Source organism: Pipistrellus hanaki, assembly GCF_964339955.1.
Source record: "Pipistrellus hanaki genome assembly, chromosome: 18".
NCBI lineage: Eukaryota > Metazoa > Chordata > Mammalia > Chiroptera > Vespertilionidae > Pipistrellus > Pipistrellus hanaki.
In genome coordinates this window covers 21,531,286-21,551,430 of record NC_140520.1, presented here as the reverse complement: position 1 = coordinate 21,551,430, position 20,145 = coordinate 21,531,286, and the positions used below count along the sequence as shown (strand labels likewise).

The window sequence follows — 20,145 nt, the reverse complement described above, 5'->3', positions numbered from 1 at the left end:
GCATGGGTCACGAAGTTTTAATCGCACTGTACATGCGTGCCCACACGTGGTATTTTGTGGGAGAGCCACACTCAAGGGGCCAAAGAGCAGCATGTGGCTCGAGAGCCGTGGTTTGTCGACCACTGTTTTAGGCCCTGAGGAAAAGAGCACTGAAGACTTTAAATAAGTGAGTGATGTGATTCTGTTCATGCTCAAGGGAAACCTTTCTGGAACAGTGTGAACTGGAAGGCAAGAGACGGATGCAGGCTGGCCAGCAGGTGGCAGCGGTCTTCATGAGTCCAGCTTTTCTCCTCCCTATGCACCCTACTGTGTCAGTTCCTCCCTTTACACATAGTGCTAGAATAGAACAAAAAAAAATACCATAAGTGCAATTGATCAGCTCAGAATGTCATAAGATCATTAATTATTCTAGACTGGAGGCCCAGTTGCATGAATTCGTGCACAAGTGGGGGTCCCTCGGCCTGGCCGGCAAATAGGGGCCAATTGGGGCCATCTCACCCAGTTCCGATCAGGGCCAATCAGGGCCGGCTGGCTGGGGGAAGGGACCACTAGAGGTTGGCCAGCCACAGGAGATTGGCTGTCGGAGCACACTGACCACCAGGAGGCAGCTCCCGCATTGAGCATCTGCCCTTGGTGGTCAGTGTGCGTCATAGTGATTTATCGATCATTTGTTGGGTCGACTGGTTGTAATGGTCACTTGGGCATATATATACATATATAATATGCTGCCTGAGATGACAATAGCTTTCGGTAACATGTCACTATGCTGCTTTATATGGAGCTATTATCAACATACATTGTGGGGTCATGTTCTCATGTACTGTGTCCAAACACTTGTTTCCTCATCTGATATTTACACATTCAGTTATTGCTACTAAAGTGCAGGTATTTCCATTAAATGTTGTTTTTCTAGCGCTGCCCATTTAGTTAGTCCTGTGAAATCCTGTGTTCTGTCAACATATTTCTTTTTTTAAAATATGTTTTTATTGATTTTAGAGAGAGAGAGAGGAATGAAGAGGGATAGAGAAATAGAAAGATTGATCAGCTGCTTTCTGTGCCCTGATGGGGAATGAACAGGTGACTTCTTGGTTCATGGGTCAATGCTCAACCACTGAGCCACACTGACCTGGCTCTGTCAATATATTTCTTTTGTCTTACCTAGCTTTGCAAAATCTGCAAATTGTACTGACATCTCAGTGATATTTTTATTCAAGTCCTTGCTAAAATTTTTGAACAGGCCAGGAGGAGAGAGGGTAGAACATGCCATTTACAAATTCAAGTAATAAGACTATTTCACGAGCCCCTGTTTTGCTCTCATGTTCAAAAACACCAGAAGAATCTGTTTTTTTTCAAACACCATGTTGAAATCTTGGCAAACTTTTACCTTGGCCAGGGACACTTTCTAAATAGAAGAATGTGCTGCATCTTGCAAAACCTGTTCTTGGTGAACCAATCTTAAATCCTAATCATCGCCACTTTCTTTTCCAAGGATCCACTGAAAGTCCTTTGAACCAACTCTTCCAGTGGTCATTTTTCAGTCCTCATCTTAGCTGGCCTTTCAGTAGGAGTTGACACAGGTGATTCCTCTTTTCTCCTTAAAGCCTTGTCTTCCTTCACTGGCCCCAGGACACCACTGTCTCCTGGTTGTCCTCCCACCTCTGGCTGCTCCTCTTCAAGCTCCCTGTGCTTCTTCCTCCTTTTCTCAACATCTCAACAGTGGGGTCCAGCTCAGTCCTTGAGCTTCCTCTCTTTTCTAGTTATTTTAGTCCCTTGATAATTTCCACATTCTCTTGGACCTACCTCTCTAAGCTTGGCCTCCCTGCTGATATCCAGACTCATGAACCCAACTAGATCCCACCTGTCTCTTCTTTGATGTGAAATAAGCATCTCAAATATAACATATCTAATGACAAGCCCCTCATCTCCATCCACCATCCCCTAAGCCAGACACTCATGTAGTTGTCCCATTTTAATCAATGCCACTTCATTCTAGTTGATCAGGCCAAAGTCCTTGGAATTATCTTTTCCTCTCTTTTTCTCTCATCCTCATTCAATCTTTCAGCGAAATCCGATTGTGTCTATGCACAATTTGACTATACCTTAGACCATGCCTCACCATCTTCTTTGGTTACTGGCCTGATTCAAGCCATCATCACTGCACAGTTTATTACACGAACCTCATAACAGGCCTCCCTACTTCCACGGTAGTCTCCCTTCAATCTATTACACATAGAGTGAACTTTGCAAACGTGAAGCAGAGCATGTCACTCCTCTGGTAAAGGGCTGCCATATCCCTAAGTAACACTCCCAGTCCTTCCAAGGGCCTGCAAAGCTCTCTCTAGTCCAACCCCCTTCCCTGCCATTCTTTCCCTGAGTCCCTCCACTGCCCACACTGGACTCCGTGCTGGGCCAGGAACACATCAGGAACGCTTCCCTCCTGGGCAATTTGCACTCGTAGTTTCTTCTCCAAGAGCCACTAGTCTTTAGGTCTTACTAAAATATCTTCTTGTGTCAAAGACTTTTAACACTGAAACCTTCTCCTTCTAACATGGTGCCTCTTCCTGCCCTGGACGGGCCTTTTCCTGACTGGATTTTGTGGGACCAGGCAATACAGCAAATTTCCTTCTTGTTAAGCCACTGAGATTTGAGAATGTGTATATTATAAGATCTAGGATCATCTTCACTAACACAAATCCTATGTGTGTTTTCCTATGAGCCTATTCACATATCTCTGCAGTCTGACACATGCATGGAGCCAGTAGCCTTGGTTTCTCACCCCGGCCCACAAGCTTTCCAGGGAAGTGGGTACATTCTCTCAATAGTCCCATTGCCACTATGTCCGTCATAAGCAATTCTTCTCCATCACAGTGAGGTCCACACCATGTTTTTCCTCGGAATCTCTCTACCTGCAGGGGAGAAAATTGTCAAAAGAAGGAAAAAGGCAGCTCTCTGAACAACGGGCTTAGGCTAGGGACCACCTGGATCCTATTGAGAGAGAGCAGAGCATAAGAAGGAAGCAGAATGGAGGAGAGGCTAGTGTGTGGTTCCTCCTGGAACCAGCTTCAGGTGCCTAAGAAGCTGGGCATTCTGCCCTGAGGGCCAGGCCAAGAGGCAGGTGCTTGTCCACCCTGCATGAGAGGCGGCGCTGAGCTACTGGCAGACCCAACCACCAAAGCCTGGGCGTGCCCTTTGTGTGGTCTTCATGTTGCAGTGGCAGCTGAGCGTTTCCGGGTGAATAAAAGCAGAGCCCTGCCGAAGGGAAAATGCCAGACAAAGCCACCTCCTAGGCCAGAGAAAGGAGTTCCTAGAGGCCCAGTCCAGGTACCCTGGTACCTCCCGCACGAGGGGGCTCCCAAGGGGAAGTGGTGTGGTCGGGACCCCGAGCCTGGGGAAGCTATTGGCTGTTTGGCTTCAACTTTTTTCTTCTTTTCTTGCATAAAATGGCATTAAGGTAACACGTTTCCTCTGTTTGGAAGTAATCCTATATAATAAAAGGCTAATATGCAAATAACCAAACAGTGGAATGACTGGTCATTATGACGTGCACTGACCACCAGGGGGCAGATGCTCTAGGCAGGAGCTGCCCCCTGATAGTCAGTGTTCCAGAAGCTGGCTCACAGCTGGTGAGCACAGTTGTGGTGGCAGTAGCCTCTCCCACCTCTGCGGCAGTGCTAAGGATGTCTGACTGATGGCTTAGGACAGTGGTCAGCAAACTGCAGCTCTGTTGTTGACTAATGAGTTTGCCAACCACTGGGATAGGGGCTTAATTACAAGGAACAACAGCCTGTAATTATTGGAATCGAGAGTCTAGGTCAGTGGTCATCAAACTCATTAGTCAACAGAGCGGCAAACCGTGGCTCATGAGTCTCATGTGGCTCTTGAGCCGCATTTTGCCGACCCCTGGCTTAGAAGAATGGGTGTCAGTTGGACATCCCCTGAGGGCTCCCACACTGAGAGAGGGCACAGGCCCGGCTGAGGGGACCCCCCTCCAAATGCATAAATTTTGTGCACTGGGCCTCTAGTTATTAAATATCAAGCATAACTGGCTTTAACAACAATAATAAAGATTTATTGAACCACGGTTCTAAGTGCTTTACAAATCAAATTAACTCATTTCATCTCAACTCTGTGTGATGGTGCTATTATAATCCCATTCACAGAGAGTGGGACCTGCCACAGACACTTTCTCTCCCCTCTCTTTTGCAGGAGTCCCCAAGGGACTGCATGACTACCTGAATCACTGAAGAGCTATAGGGAGCCTGAGTGTTCATTCATTTACTCCAAAGATGTCCCCTGAGTGCAGGCGGCAAGCCTTGTGCCCACAGTCAGGGACAGGAAACCTGGGGCTTGCTGGTGGGGAAGGCAGACCCATAACCAAATTATATGCCTCAACATGAAGAACCAGATCCGAGATGCGGATGCAGAGTGGGGAGAGGGTATCACCCTGGATGTGTGTGTTCGGGATGAGCCAGGAGGGCAGAGCTGTGGCCTGTTTACCAAAAGGCACTGGTCAGCGTGATGGGCTCAACCAGTTTTCCGGGAAGCCACCTGGCACCGTCCTGATCACATTATTTCTGCTCTTCCTGGTCCCTGCCCTCTGAAAGGGCATTCGGTGATGCTGACGTCAGAAATGACAAGTGGGGACCACACACTGAGTTCCAGGACACTGGTCCTGCTGCCCCTTCCTGTTGCCCCAGGGACAGGCCTGGCTTGAATGGGTGGCAAGGAATGCCCAGCTTTACTCGGCCCTGGGCAGGGATGCCTGCCCAGGGCCACGGGGCGGTTGTTTTCTTCCTGCGGTGGCCTTCCTGGTTCCCCGAGTGACTCACGGGAGGCAGCAGGCCACCCTGGAGCAGAGGAGGAGGGCTGTGGCCCAGGGCCAGCCTAGGCTCCAGCCTGGGCTGCCCCACATGCCGGATCTTATGGGATGCCCACAGGGGGAGCCTGCATCCACGTGGACAGACATGTCTGTTTTCCAGAGCACAACAAGGTGCCCTGATTAAGGACAGGAGTGCCCTCGGAGGAAGAAGAGAAGAGCAGGGAGATACATGTTTTTGGCCTAAGCTCCATCAGATAGTGGAGGAAAAGTATTCTCCTGGGGAATGCAAGGTACACGCTGTCCTTGAGGTGCCATTTTCCCAGACAACAGGGGTGAGGCTGTGGTGGGCGGAGTGCTGACTGCGCCATGGGCTCGGGGCTCCCCACCCTGTCCACAGCACGCACAGGGTTGTGGCCGATGGCTGAGAGCAGACTGCCCGGCGGAACCTTCCTTAACCTAGGCAGATGCAGAAGGAAGCATACTGAGGGCAGGGATTGAGGTCAGGGTGGAGACGAGAAGGCAGAGAACAAGGTTTCCCTCACCGGGGTTTCCCCTACGGGGTGGGCGGGCCCTCCCCTTATTTTCCCATTTTCCCCTCCAGGCACCATGACCTCATTAAGCAAAGGCCTAAGCTTTTCTCTGGAGATGAAAAGTTGTAGATGACCCTACAGTCTTTAACCTGTACTGGGTGCGGGGAGGAGAGAGGAGGCAGATGATGAGAGTGCAGATGTCCTCGGGCCCCAGACAATGCCTCTCTGGTGCTGGGATACCTGCACTCCACTCCCACCTGCGCTCTCTGGTCCTAGATGCCGGGCTGGGGCAGGCATGGCCACACCAGAGCTCTGCTTCGCACACAAGGACGGGGTTCGGGGTGCTGTGCCCTCTCTGGCAGCATTTCTGCCTCCAGCCAGCCCTCTGTCTCTGGCTTTGTGCTTGATGCTCCCTCCTTAGGGTGAACTGGGTCTGCTGTCCACATACTCCTCACTCCCTGGTAGTTCACACACTCCACACAGTCCTCCAGGGGTCTGAGCAGGAGCACCAAGCACTGTTGCTCGTGATTGGCGTGCCCCACCCATGGACCCTGTCATCCTCCCCAGAACATCCCAGCGTTGCCTTAAGAAGAGATCTCTGCCCTGGCCAGTTTGGCTCAGTGGATAGAGCATTGGCCTGTGGACTGATGGGTCTCGGGTTCGATTCGGGTCAAGGGCATGTACCTTGGTTGCGGGCATATCCCCAGTGGGGGGTGTACAGGAGGCAGCTGATGGATGTTTCCCTCTCATCCATTTTTCTAACTTTCTATGCCTCCCCCCCTTTCCTCTCTGTAAAAAAATCAATGAGAGAGAGAGAGAGAGAGAGAGAGAGAGAGAGAGAGAGAGAGCGCGCTCTGTTAACACACCAGGGACCTTTCTCCTAGTCACCTAATTCATCCTTCTGGGCCCAGAGCAATTCCCACCTCCACCAGGAAGACCACCCTATTGACTGCAACTAGCCATGTCTTCCCCCTCCCCCTGTATGCATTTGAAATGTTTAACAACCCCACTGTCTACTCCACTTCCTGTGCCTCCTCCCGCCATGCCTCCTAACACTGCCCCAGGAGCTGGGGGAGAGGTCACATGCTGCCCCCATCCCTCTGAGTTGCTTCCATTGCAGCCGGGGAGATGTATGTACAGAAACAGCCACCTCACATGGTTCCATGGGGGAAAAATCACAGCACATATTATGGGGATAGAGGAGGCAAACACTGCATTGGCCTGAGGGGACCTCACAGATGGCATCAGAGAAAGGACTTTCTTAATAGGATTTGGATGGCAGGGGTCAGTCGAGGAGGAGTTTCTGGCAGAAGAACAGAGTGGACAAAGGCATAGAGACGGGAAAGAGTGCATGGATAAGTGAGGAGCCACCGGGATAGGTGCCCACCAGGCCAGCTTCTTCAGGTTGGCACAGTCGGCCGGCCCTGGGCTTCCCTCCTGCAGCCTTTGCTCACGTTGGCAGCGTTCTTCCCAAGGCCATTTGTGGGCAGGGACTTGGGGAGGCTGCAGGAAGAGGTAGAAACAATGTGGTCACTGATGACTAACACTCCAAGTCAGCCTCCCAGGCCCACATTTTCCATGCACGGGTTGCCTTGCCCATTGGTACCCTGGTCAACACCAGGGTGCCTTCCAGGGGCCCCCATTTCATGAGGCCCTGCAGAGGAGACGGCCTGCCTGCCAGGCGAGGGAGCTGAGCATTAAACCAACACTACTCAGCCACCCCATCTGCCCCTGCAGGCTTGTCGGGGGCCCTGCAGCTGGTGGAAGTCCAGCCAGCCACCGTGTAGCTGCCCAAGTCCAGGCTGACACAAGGACAAAGAAAAGAGGAATGTTCCTTCGGGCAGCTGGAGGCTGTGCCCGAAAGCACTGCTTGTCTCTGCCACCAAGCAGCCCTCTCCTGCTGGACACCTGGAGACGCCCTGCTGGCCTGCCCCGCTGAGGTTCTGTGCCCGGGTGGAGGCGCGGGCCGGGGCCCAGCTGGGCCAGGTTTTCCTAATGGGCAAAGTCAATTTTGTGGCTGAAAGGCTGGTCTATGGAATCTAACCAACAAACTATCCACGTGCCTGAACTGCCCCCACGCCCCACACCCCACAGGTTTTCCTAATGGGCAAAGTCAATTTGGAAATTGAGGATTTGGCCTGTCTACATGATGTGAGTCACCTGGGCATTCCCAGGAGCCACAGGGAGCTTCTAAGTGGTTCCAGGTGAGGCCTCTTATGGGTGTGTGTTTTTTTCTTCCCGTGTGTGTGTGTGTGTGTGTGTGTGTGTTTCTTAAAGAAACTTACAAGACCCCTAGGGTTGGCATTAGAGAGAATTGGACCCACAAATGGCTACAGAAGGTTACTGTGTGTAAGGCAGCGGCACCCTGGCTTTGTCTGTGCCTCAGACACTTAGAATATTGGCCTTGAAGAGGTCCTTTGCCTCCCTGGCAAAGGGAGACCCTCATTCGTGGGGCAATGCTGTCCCCTGCTGGTCTAAACTAGAAACATCGCCCATTCTCCAGGTGCCTGGTGTCCTGGAGGAAGTCAGGTGTCATGCCTTACCCTTCCTCTCTTTCAGTGCCCTATTCTGAGAACCACTGTGACCCCCAATCTTGTGCCTCTTCTGGGACCTCTCATTTAAGCCCCTCTTCTCATTTAAGCCACCAGTCCACAGGCAGATATTGCTAGTCCACACCTCGTCCTGAATTTGGTTCCGTTTAACACACATTTGATATGAACCAGGTGTGTGCTGGCTGTTTATAGGGGGAAAGAATGCTGAGGGGCGTGGATCGTGGGGCGTGGGGCGTGGGGGCAGTTCAGGCACGTGGATAGTTTCTGTCTGAGGTGACAGCTGGGCTGAATCCTAAAGGAGAAGCCACGTGAAAAGGGGAAAGGAGATTCCAGGCAGAAGGATGGGCAAGACAGAATATTCTGGCAGTTTAAATATAGAAACAGAATGTTTCCTTTTTAGTCCACTTCTTTGCTGCCGCCAAAAAGAGATAATGAAAATATTTCCCATCAATTTATGGGCAGATTTAAAGGTTAGGAGAAAGAGAAAGAAGTTTTTCAGTTGCTAAAATTGGACCCTGGGTGTTAAGGGCCTTCTGGCCTATTGGGGGAAAGCAAGACAGAGGTCTGGGTTTTCGGGGAGAAGCAAGAGGCAGAGAAGGTGTCTGCCTACTAGTGTCCTCCTGGCCAGTCTGGGGAGAGGACTCTGGGTCACTCTTAACCTGGCTCCTGCAGTGCCCCAGAGAAGTATCAAAACCTCAGAGGGAAGTGGCCCTTTTATGGGTCTCTCAGCAACCCCAATCCCATCCTCTCCCGGCCTTGCAAAAAATGTCCAGGTCCTGAGACTGGCAGAGAGACATCCCAGAGCCAGCAGACCTGTGCACCCCAACCTGAAAGAACCCTGAAGTCTCCATGGTAACCCAAGGGGACAGATGTCAAGGACCAGGCCCCTTGGTCCTGTGAAGGACTAGAGAACTGTGCTGTGGCCCCAAAAGTGGAGAAAAGAAGTCCAAACCACAGGAGAACATGAAGGAGCTCAGTGTTCTTGCACACCAGGGTCTACAGCAGGGTCACGCTGGTCATAGGTACCAAGAAGGTCAGGATGTGATTCAGCTAAAATGGGGAGGGCGTACCTATTGCGCCGCTGGCAGACCGAACTGTCTGGGTGGTGAGTGGGAGGCCAGTAGTCTAGGACACTCTGTGCCTCTGGAGGTTCCAGGGTCCCAGCCAAATGTTTCTACCAGACGGCCTGTTCTGCGCCCCGGACGGCCTGTTCAGTCAGTTCCTAACTGACCCTTAGGAACCCAATGGTCATTGGGTTCCTAAGGGTCAGTTCTTGCATTTGTCTTGGGGCCAAACTCAAGTGGGGGCGAATTTAATAATGTTCTTTTCCTCATCATCCTTCAGCAAAAGAATGATATGCCTTCTGAAGCCAAAAAAAAAAAAAAAAAAATCATTCAGTGGTCACCACCCTCCACCACCCATGGTCCCAGGATGGAGCCCAAACCCCCCAGGCCCTGACTAGGCACCCTTATCTGCATCCCCTTTCCTCACTCCCTCTAACTCCAGCCCTAGGAAGGGCCCCCAGCTCCCAGCAGTCTCCCAACTAAGTCGTGCTGGTCCTTTAAGTATTGTGTTTTGTCATTTCTGAATCCTCACTTGCACCACCATGCCTGAGCTCAGGATTTCACTCATGCACTCCAACATGCTCGAGGCTTGCCTTTAGCACACTCTCAAACTACCTGCTCACTTCTTCGTCTGCTTTACTAGACTTCTATGGCCCCAGCACAGCAGTCTGATTTAAAGAGGGCGTTCAGCAAGGTTTCTTTTTCTTTCTTTCTTTTTTTTTTTTAGCAAGCATATATTTTATTTTATTGTTATTTTTTTATTGATTATGGTATCACATAATTGTCCTCATCCCCCCCCCCCCATTCCCATCCCAAACCCCTCCCTACATATGTCCCCACCCCCCTGTTGTCCATGGCCACTGGCTAGGTCCATATGCATGCACACAAGGTTTCTTAAAGGAAGTGACAGGCATCATGAGACCTAAAGGATTGGGGCGGAGGCAGGTGTGTGATTTTAAGAAGAGAAATAGTGCGTCAGCATATACAAAGGCCCTGTGGTTAGCAGGAACTGGGCACACCTGAGAAGCATGCTGCGGACACTGTGGCTGGAATGTAGGAAGAGTGAGCAGGTGGCATGGAATTTGGTCTGAGAGGTTTGTTTACGCATGGCAGGAAGGCACTGAGATGTGTTCAGCTTCTGAAAACAGGATCCTAGACTCGCCATGTCTTCTCTTCCTCCTTTTGCTCCCATTGAGCACTGCCTTCTGAGAACAGTTCCTCGAAGCCGGCTCAGGAGGACTCAGTTGTCTCTTTCACATCCTCCTTCCACTGGGTGAGGCAGGCATCTTCCTCATTCCTTCTTGCTGTTTCAGGCTATTTTCCCTTAAAACTTCCTGGCTTTGGAGATCAAATCACCAGCCTGCAGCACTCACCACCCCAGGTTGGTGCATTTTCCCAGAAGCCCCTTCCCGCCATTCCTTTTATGGGGCTCTCAGCAACCCCATCCCATCATCATCATTCTCAGGAATACAACTCCATGGAGCTCAGTCCCCTGAGGTCTTACCCTCCAATAGTCTCATCCTCTCCCCTAAACTCTATCTCAAATAGTCACTCGGGTGACTATTAGGCCAAAGACTAATGCCTGATCTCAGTAATAACTGCCCCCCAAATCTCAAGTTGGTGCCCTTCCCTGTCTGACCAGCACCTCCCAGCTCCCCAGCTCACTGCTCCCGAAATCCCATCATCAACATCCTTTGTGATTGGACTAAAGGGGTCTGTTTGCCTGCGCACATCAAAGCCCAATAAGACACGAACAGTGGTTAGCATCAAAGAAAGTAAGTTTATTTCAGGATGCGGCCCACGCCTGAAACATAGCTGAGCTAATGCTGAACACCTGGCTTCCCAATGGCTTCCAGGGGATGGGCCACATGAGGGAAGGTCATCAATCCTGGAGGCCAAGGGACTCAGGGTGGTGATCTCTACCGACTGGTCGGCTCTAGGGTGGGGGGTAGTTAGTTGATCGTTGCATCTGATCTCTCCGTCAGCCATGACCTCGCTTGGTCTGGTTTCACTGCTTTTCTGGGCCTGGAGCTGCAAGACACCTGAGGCCTGGATGTTATCTCTGGTTTGACCTAAATTCTGTCTGAGGTCAACAGACCAGAGAGGCTTCGGTCCTAAGATTATGACCTCATTGTCCTGAGGGCTTAATAATTAAGGGAGTGGACGTGCAAGGGAGAAGGAAGCAGGTGAATCCGGGTGCTGGATGAGCTCAGTTTGAATCCCAGGGAGATAAAGGAGAAAAGGTCATATTAAAGAGATGCAGTTTCACTCTGGCCGGTGTGGCAGTGGTAGAGCATTGGCCTGCGCACCAGAGGGTCAAGGTGCACTACCTGGTTTGCAGTTCCAATTCCTTCTCCCAGTTGAGGCTCTCTCTTTCCCTCCCTCTATCCCCTCCCTTCCACTCTTTCTGGAAAAAAAAAAAAAAAAAAAATGGAAAAAATATTCTCACTCCTAAGGAGAGGATTAAAAACAAAAAGACAAAACAACAAAGAAATGAAGTTTTGCACACCTTCATTGCATCACTGACTCTGTAGCTTGTCCCATTCCCCATGTCCTCTCACCCCACCTCCCTCAGCTTAAATTCCATGATTTATCACTTTAATAGCTTCTCTTGTTATTGCACCCTCCTCTTCAATACCCCACACACACACTTTTTTTTTTTTTTTTTTTTTTTTTTTCTTCACTGTGTTTGGCAAAACTCTGACCCTGGTGAGCTCCACTTTGGCGCCCACACTGCTGGCTGGGCTGGAGGAGAGCACACAGTCTTCTGGACTTTGGGTCTTGGCGCTCACCTTTATATCCACTCAAGTGGGCCTGTGTTGCTGGCCGGCAGTCAGGGACCCATTCACTCTCCTGAAGGAATATTTTCTACCTTCTTTCTCTTGGGCTCTCCCCCGCCCCCTCCTCCCCTCCCTCCTCCCCCTCCCTCCAGCCTATGACCTTGCTTCCTTCTGCACTGAGGAGAAGCAGCCCTGGCAGAGCCCTTCCTCACACTTCCACCTCTGCAGCTCCCACACCTGCCCCGTGTGCCTGTCCTTTTGCTTTTGTCTGGTTCCTGGGGGAAAACTGCTGTGCAGAGACTAACCTTGCTGGGACCTCGTCCTCTCTCACCTTCTCCAGGACATCCCCCCAGAAACTCCCTCCTGGTCCGCGTTTCCCTCTCTCCTGGGTAATTTCCCTCAGCATACAGACATACTGTCCCCGTTTCTCAGCTCCCTCTTACAGTGAAACTCTTAGAATGAGCTGTCTATACTCATTGCCCAGGGTTCCTCTCCCCTCTTAAATCTACTCCAATCGGCTTTAGATGCCCCTGAGGCTAAATCACATGGTCGTTCCTTAGTCCTTACTGAGTTCGAGCTCTCGGCAGCTTTTCACATGATGGGTCACTTCCTTCTCCTTGAACCATGACCCCACTCACCCCATCACTCCTCCCCGGCTCCCTGCACCTGGTGACAGGCGAAGAGGGGGTAGAAAGACCAGTCCTCTGGACCTGGAGCTTTGTCTGTGTGCTTGCTTTAATTATAAATCTAATTTCTGTAATAGATATAAAGCTATTAGCATTATTGCTTCCTGAGTAAGCTTTGCCAGTATGTTTCTTTCAAGGAATTTTTCTATTCTAAGTTGTCAAGTTTATTGAGATAAAGTTGTTTATATCCTTTTAGTATCTATAAAAACTGTAAAAATGTTGTAGCTCCCATTCCTGGTTTTACTAATTGGTGTTTCCTCGTTTCCTCACTCTCTCTCTCTCTCTCTCATCAATCTGATGAGAGGATTAACAGTTTTATTGGTCTCAAACAATCAGCTTTGGGTTCATTTTTTTTCTATTATATTTTCTTTATTTTTATAAACACATATATATTTCTATTACATATTATTTACTTACATATATTTTATTCATTTCTGTTCTAAGTTTAACATTTCCTTTAGTGTACTTACTTTGGATTTACTTCGATCCTCTTTTTCAGTTTCTTAAGGTGCAAACTGAGATCATTATTTGGGAGCTTTCTTCTTTTATCAAATAGACCGTTTGTGCTGTTGGCTTCTTGTGATGGAATTTGTGTCTGTTCACTGATAAAACTCTCAAGTCTAAGACAGGAATCAGCACATAGTAAATGTTTGTCAAATGAATTAATTAATGTCTCCCTTTTACCCCAAACCCTCTGAAGAGTTCCCAAGTATTCCAAACGCAGGCCATTCCTAACATAACGGTCAAGGCCCCACCCAATGGCCCCCTGCTGCTTCTCTCCGTGCTGTCCTGCTGTCCCTCCTCAGCTACACCGGCTTCTTTGCTGCCCCTTGGACACGCCAGGCTGGGTCTTAACGCAGGGAACTCGCAGTTGCTGTTCTTCTGCCTGAACAGTCACCACGCCCCATTTTTCCTGGGAAAGAATGACTGTGCTCTGTAGGGAGAACCTCTGCCATCTCACCCCCCTCTTCTCCCTCCCCGGGTCCCCCCAGATGAACACAGCTGGCTGAAAGCTGAACCGGCCCCTCCGGTCCTCCTCTCCAGAGCAACTCACCTGGAGCCATCACAGCTCCGCCCTGACCCCACTGGCCCCATCACCCTTGGGTGCCCCTCACAATCAGATGAGGAGTCAGCCGAGGCAGGTTCACGTATGTGGCCCAGCCACTTGCCGATTGTTGATACTTTCCTTTTATTTTTATTTGTTACATATAGGACATAACCTGCCTCTTTGTTATTTTCAAGATGTAAGGGCATAAAATGGTGCAAAGTATGCCTTTATAGTTTTTAGCCGTCCTCCACACCCAACCTTTTGATGTGATTTGTCCGAGGTTTTCATGGCCTTTCTGAGGAATAGGCAGGACCAGTCCTCAGAGCCCACAGGGGGTGAATACTGCACTCCAAGGGCCCTGCCCTGAGGGGACTCTCTTTCAGGAACCTTCACACTTCTGGCTTCACACTCGCAGAGCTTTCTGGAGAGAGGCCCGCTCCAGTTATGCTCAGTGCATAAGGAAAAAGGAAAAGGGAGGTGCCTTTTTATGGAAACCTCAAACACCTCTCCTCATCACCTATGAATTCCCTCAGTGTTCAGGCAGCCGAGCTAGACAGCTGGGAGGAAAGGTGTGTGTGCTTGGTGGGGGCCTTGGAAAGAAAAGGTCCCTTGTGCCCAGGCCAGGCTTGGAGGTGGGGCCCAGGAGGACAGGGGAGCCAGGGGCTCTGCAGCAGCAGCAGCAGCAGCAGCAGCAGCCAGAATCCCAGAGGCAATGCGCAAGTGAGCCAGAGGGGGCGCCAGAGAGCTGGAGGCCCAACCCTGTGCAGAGAGAGGCGGAGCCAGGGGAGAAAGGGCCAAGAATAGGTGTGACATTTGTGTAGGTAGTGAGACTCAGACTCACCCTTCAAGGTCCAACTCAAAAGGCATCTCTGTTGGAAAGACTTCCCCAAAGTCCAGGCAGAGACAGTTCCTCCTTCTTGCTACCCTCATGGCCTTCCCCGAGTAGAACTGCCTGCCAATGGCTCTGAGTTCTCCAGCACACTAGTGTGTCCTGAGAACCAAGGAGGAGGCAGAGTGGGCAAGTTAGCATGGGAGTCCCGTGGCAGGTGATGGTCAAACAGATATAATTTCTAGGAACAAAGCAATGAGTCTGGCTGGCTCAGTGGTTGAGTATCAGCCTATGAGCCAGGAGGTCATGGTTCAATTCCAGGTCAGAGCACATGTCCAGGGTTGTGGGCTCAATCGCCAGCGTGGGGCATGCAGGAGGCAGCTGATTAATGTTTCTCTCTCTGAAATCAATAAAAAAAAAAATGCATTTTTTTTTTTTTTAAAAAAAAGCATAATGAAAAGATAGCTGGACAGCAGGTAGGCATTCATGAGAACCATGGCCTCCTTGGGCAGCTAGGCTGAGGGAAAAGAAGGTCTTCTGGGGGTCCCTGCAGTGACCCCACATACACAGGTCATGCAGCCTTGGGGGCGAGGAAAGGAGGGTGGAGTCAGAAAAATGCCAAACGTACAGGCACTGAAGAGACAGGGTGTGGGCAGCTCGTGGTCGAGGGGCTCAGAGTGCAGACACTGGAATCGAACCACAGCTCCTCAGCTCCACGGCATAGTGACCATGCGGCTGTGACCCTGGTAAGGTACTGAGTTGCCTGTGCCTCAGTTTCCTCAATCTGCAAGCGGGAATAACATGGATAGCAGCCACTCCATCAGCATGTGGTGAGGGTCACTGGAGACATTGCATGTAGTGTGTTAGCATAGGGTTGGCATGGGTGAACACTCAGTGAATGTACACTATTGTCATGAGTCTGGGAATGGGGAGGGACACACACACACACACACACTCATCCCAGCTCCTGCTCTCACCTCCAGGCCCCTCCTGAGGAATTCAGCCACTTGCTTGCCAAAGCCCGTACGGTACAGCCACTTGGGAAATTCTGAACAGTGCTGGGATGTGGGATGACAAGTTGCTATGAGAGATGTTTTGTACCTACTCTCTCTATCATCCTACACCCCACCCCCAACATCAGTGGTTCTTCATCTTTTCTTGGTCATCCCCCCCCCCCTTTTTTTTAAATATATTTTTATTGATTTTGTACAGAGAGAAAGGGAGAGAGATAGAGAGTTAGAAACATCGATGAGATAGAGTCATCGATCAGCTGCCTCTTGCACACCCCCTATTGGGGATATGCCAGCAACCAAGGTACATGCCCTTGACCGAAATCGAATCCAGGACCCTTCAGTCCCCAAGCCGACGCTCTATCCATTGAGCCAAACCGGTCTCGGCTGGGTCATTCCCCTTTAAGAGATGCGTGAAAGCTAGGGATCCCCTCGCCTGCCCAGTGCATATGCACACATCTGTAGCGCTGCAGCCTTTATTTTAAGGACATCAGGATTGAAACGTGTTCCAAACTTTCAGACCCAAAGACCCGGAGGCATCTCCCTGCTGTCTCCCTCCCCCTGAGAAGCCACACCTACAAAGTCAACCTGCTTCTGGGCATCACACTCTGGAAATTACTGTTCAGAAAAAAGCATTGGGTGTCACTGTCGCAGCCCTAACAAGTCCGTGGGCTGTAAAGAAGCCCCATGAGCTGTGTCTTCCCTAGAAACACGGCAGCATGAATATTGGCAATGAGTGCAGCTCACTCTTCCGGACACTGCTGTATTCCAGAAGCTATGCTAAGCTCTTAATATGAATTATTTTATTCATCCTCCCGAGACCTCTATGATAGGGATACCATCATGATCCCCACAGAGAGGTTAAGTCACTTAACCCGAAGTCACACAGCCAGTGAGTGGTAAGATTCCAGCCTAGTCCCAGAGCCCTGCTCTCCGCCAGCATACTTTCTGGCCACCTCGGGAACATCACAGTTCCCATATGCATATCTCCTATTTATATGTCCCAGACAGGCCTGGCATCTGCATGAACAAGGAGAGAAAATGGTCTCCTTGCACCCCTACCCACAGCTAAATGGTCATGGGCCTCTTTAGCCAGTGACTACTTCAGAAAATTCTGGGAATGCCTTCACTCAAACCACAGCTCTGAAAAACGTGGGTGCCGGCAGAGGGAGGTGGGAGAACGGCCAGACACCGCGTCCTGCCTCCCCAGGAGGGAAGAGGCGTGCCTATCCAGGAGTGCGCCTGTGGCCAGGGAGGGGCCCATGGGCTTCTGAGGGCAGGGCTGAGGGAGGGGCTGCGGGCTGTGCTGGGAGGAGGAATGAGTGAACTGGAGGAGTAGGCCACCTGCAGGAGGACTGAGCAGCCTTCCTGAGGAGCGGGGGAGGGGCGGTGTGGGGAGGAGGCTGGCCTTCGGGAGGGAAGGCGGGGGCAGAGGGAGCAGCAGGATCCTTTAGGAGGTGGGATAGGGCTGCCCCACTGCTTCCTGGCTGCTAGGGGGCTAGGGGGTGGGGGAGGGGGGTGCAGGCAGGAAAGGGGGTGTGCAGGCAGGAAAGTCGTGTTCCACCGCCCCACCTCCTGCGCTCTCTCTGCAGCTGCTGGATGGGACACAGAAGCCTGAGGGACAGCAACAGCATTTCTGCCGATTTGCACCAAACTCAGGTTCAGCTGCTGAGAAGTCACATGTGACGGCGTCCGGCTGGGGCCCACGTTGCTGGGGCCCACGTTGCTGTCTGCATCTCCCAGGTGAGCAGCTGTGGTGTCCCCTCAGAGGTGGAGAGCAAGGCCCGAAGGCAGTGGGCAGAGGGAGGGTGGAGGGGCTGCCCTGTGGACTAGTACAGTCTCTGGAAGGAAACGGGGAGAGGGCCGGGCCCGGAGCTGCAACCAGCCCGTAGGCCAGATTTCTGCAAGTGGGGGAAGAGAGGGAGCTGGAGCTGCACTTGGGCCACTCCGGCTGGCAGTGTGGAGGAAGGTGCGGGCACTGTGCTCTGACAGCCTCTGGGGCTCAGCACGGCGGGAGAGCAGAGGGGCCAGCTATGCGGCATCAGCGCCCCTCCTTTAGACCAGGAATGCCTGTAGCTTTGCCAGAAAATCCCACCGACCCCCTGCCTTCCTCTCTGTCCTCTTGTGGTGGAGATAGAGCCTCTGGCAGCTACAGAGGGGAGGACCGAAGCGGGAGGGGTTCTGGGGATGTGGCTGCAGGCAGGGGCCAGACTGCCTGCTGAGGGGGCATCTCTGGGAGAGGGCTGAGTGCTCCCTGAGGAGGCTCACCTGGGGCCCAGAGGAAGGGGAGGAAGAAGGGGAAAGAGACATGTGGCACGTAAAATGGGCCACGTGTGCAGGAGGTGGGGTGGGGAGTGGGTGAGGTTAGTGGTCTACAAACAGTTCCCCATGAACATGCACAGCATGTTATCCCGGAGAAAGACGGACACCAAAGAAAGCTGTTTCAATCACACAGAGCTTTCCAGCCCCTGTTTGTGGTCCCACAGTCCCTGATCAGACATACTGGGGTAGTCAGCTGGCTAGTGCTGTGCTCCTCTATGAACTACACACACACACACACACACACACACACAGCCTCTCTCTAAGAACCACTGTGCTGAAAATATCTCAGACCTGGTTCTCTGTCAAGAGAGATGCCAGCCACGCTCTGGCAGGTTCGGGGATAGAGCAGGGAGGTTGGAGGGGTCCCTGGGCCTCAGGACATAGCGGGACATGAGTCACTGACACCCCACTCACTACTGCACTGCGTTCCTCCTGGGGCCTCTGCATCCAACCTGAAAGTGAGGACTTCTCTCCATTGCTCCCCACTCCACACACACAGTCACTAAACTTACAGTCAGGCAGAAGCTGCAGGAGGAGCCGGACGAGATGGGGGCCAGTGTAACAGGGCAGGACAGGACCACTCGGCTGCCATGGCCGTCCATCTAGAACCTCCCAGCATCTGGCAGAGGCACAGAGGTGCCGCCAGCGCCAGGAACAAAGCACTGGTCATCGCGTGCGGCCGCATGCAGGGGCTGTATTTCCATCTTGCCGATGAAGAAATCAAGACTCAGATATGCTGTGGAAGCACAAACGGTTTGTCCACCGTTTGGACTGCTTGGTAAATATCAGTTGAATGAATGAATGGCTACATCTTGCTGAGGGTGATAGAATGGCTCCTGCCTCAAGGGGAGCACATGGGAGCCACCCCACGTGCAGAGCTGGCTCCTCGTATCCCTCTGAGCCAGCGGGTGGGTGTGGGGGGTGAGGGAGGGAGAAGTTTCTGAAAGAAAACACACAGGTGCCCTGGTCAGTTTTGCTCAGTGAATAGAGTGTCCATCTGCGTGACTAAAGGGTCCCAGGTTCGATTCCTGCCAAGAGCACTTGCCCAGGTTGCAGGCTCAATCCTCCCCAGTAGGGGACGGGGAGGAGCAGGAGGTAGCCAATCAATGATTCTCATCATTGATGTTTCTATCTTTCTCCCTTCCTCTCTGAAATCAATAAAAAAGATAAAGAAAGAAAGAAAGAAAGAAAGAAAGAAAGAAAGAAAGAAAGAAAACACACAGGCACTGAGACTTGACCACCCCAGGCAGCAGTCTCTGCAGCCGTGGTCCCTCTCCTGTGGAGGAGGGATCTGGGTCAGCAGGAGCAGGGAGGAGCTCAGCGGTGAGGCTCCGAAGCCAGGGTTCCTTGGCCCGGAAAACACAAGAGGCTTTGATACCCACTGAGCACAGCGGTTCTTCCCCAGGATGCTGTGACCGCTCTTGGGCGGGGCCCAGCTGCAGGGCGAGCCTCAGTCTGGAGGCCACATCTGGGGCCACGCAGCTCTAGTTTTAGCATCAAGACCTGGAAGTCAGAAACCCAGGGCTGCTGTCTGTGAGCTGCGTGGCCTCTTTAAGCCTCAGTTTCCTGACCTGTAAAATGGAAAGAATAATGACAGTAATAGCATCTATCTTAAAGGTTGCTGGGAGGAAGACATGAAATCGTGCCTGTGGAGTGCTTAGCATATTGCCTGGCTCATAATGTCTGTCCGGAAAATGGAGCTGCCAGGAACTACTAGCCCTCCCACCCTCTGGGTTCTCAGGTGGTCCTTTCAGACCAAAGCAAACTCAGGCCTCTGGTGAGGAAATCTGCCCCCTCTCTCACACACACCACCTCCCCCTCCCCCCCCCTCTCTCTGTCTCTCAGGAGTGGGCCTCTCTCTACAGCAGCTCCTTAAAAATGTATCACTCCCACAATCCTTATTCATCAACCCCAGCTGGTTTTCTTTGTTTCATGCTGTCAAAACTATAAGTCCCAGTATGTGGGGGATACGTGCACCCCTGGGGTCCATTGGGGGGGGAGGGGGGGCAGGAACCCCTGAGGCCATGGATAAATACAGCAGGCTTGGGAGTTAAACATTTAAACTGAAGGTAACTTAAAACACTATTATTTTTTATATATTAAAACAAATGTGACACAGAATTTGCAATCTCTGGAGTGTTTAAGAGGAAGCAATGTCTAAGGTAGTTCAAGCTCTCCGTGGGCATGCCTTCCCCGCCCCCGGATGTTATGTTTACTTGCCCAGCACCGGGGGTTCTTCATCGCAAAGGCCGGAGAAGCCCTAAGAAGCCACGAGGGGCTGCTGTATCTTCTCGGCAGCACCCTGGTGTTTTTCTGACTCACCCCATTCTTCCAGGGGCTTGTGTTTGAAGAGGTGGCCCACACAGCCCAGTGCCTGGGACAGTCCCCACTGGCACCATCATGAGATGGCAAACTGGTGCCTCTAGCAGGGACAGCAAGAGCCAGCCTGGTTTTCAACTTCCTGCCTGGCCGGATAAAGAGCCCTAGAGCCTTGGCTGGTTTGGC

At 51.7% G+C, this 20,145-nt stretch overlaps 1 long non-coding RNA gene across 1 annotated transcript in view; it reads left to right on the top strand.

The window, feature by feature from the left end:
* Window positions 1-17,026, top strand: part of LOC311612272 — a 153,564-nt gene extending 136,538 nt beyond the window's left edge. Inside the window, exon 3 of the long non-coding RNA XR_014793266.1 lies at window positions 16,911-17,026. This is a non-coding gene — a long non-coding RNA (uncharacterized lncRNA). The remainder of the gene's footprint in view (window positions 1-16,910) is intronic.
* The last annotated feature ends 3,119 nt before the right edge of the window (window positions 17,027-20,145 follow it).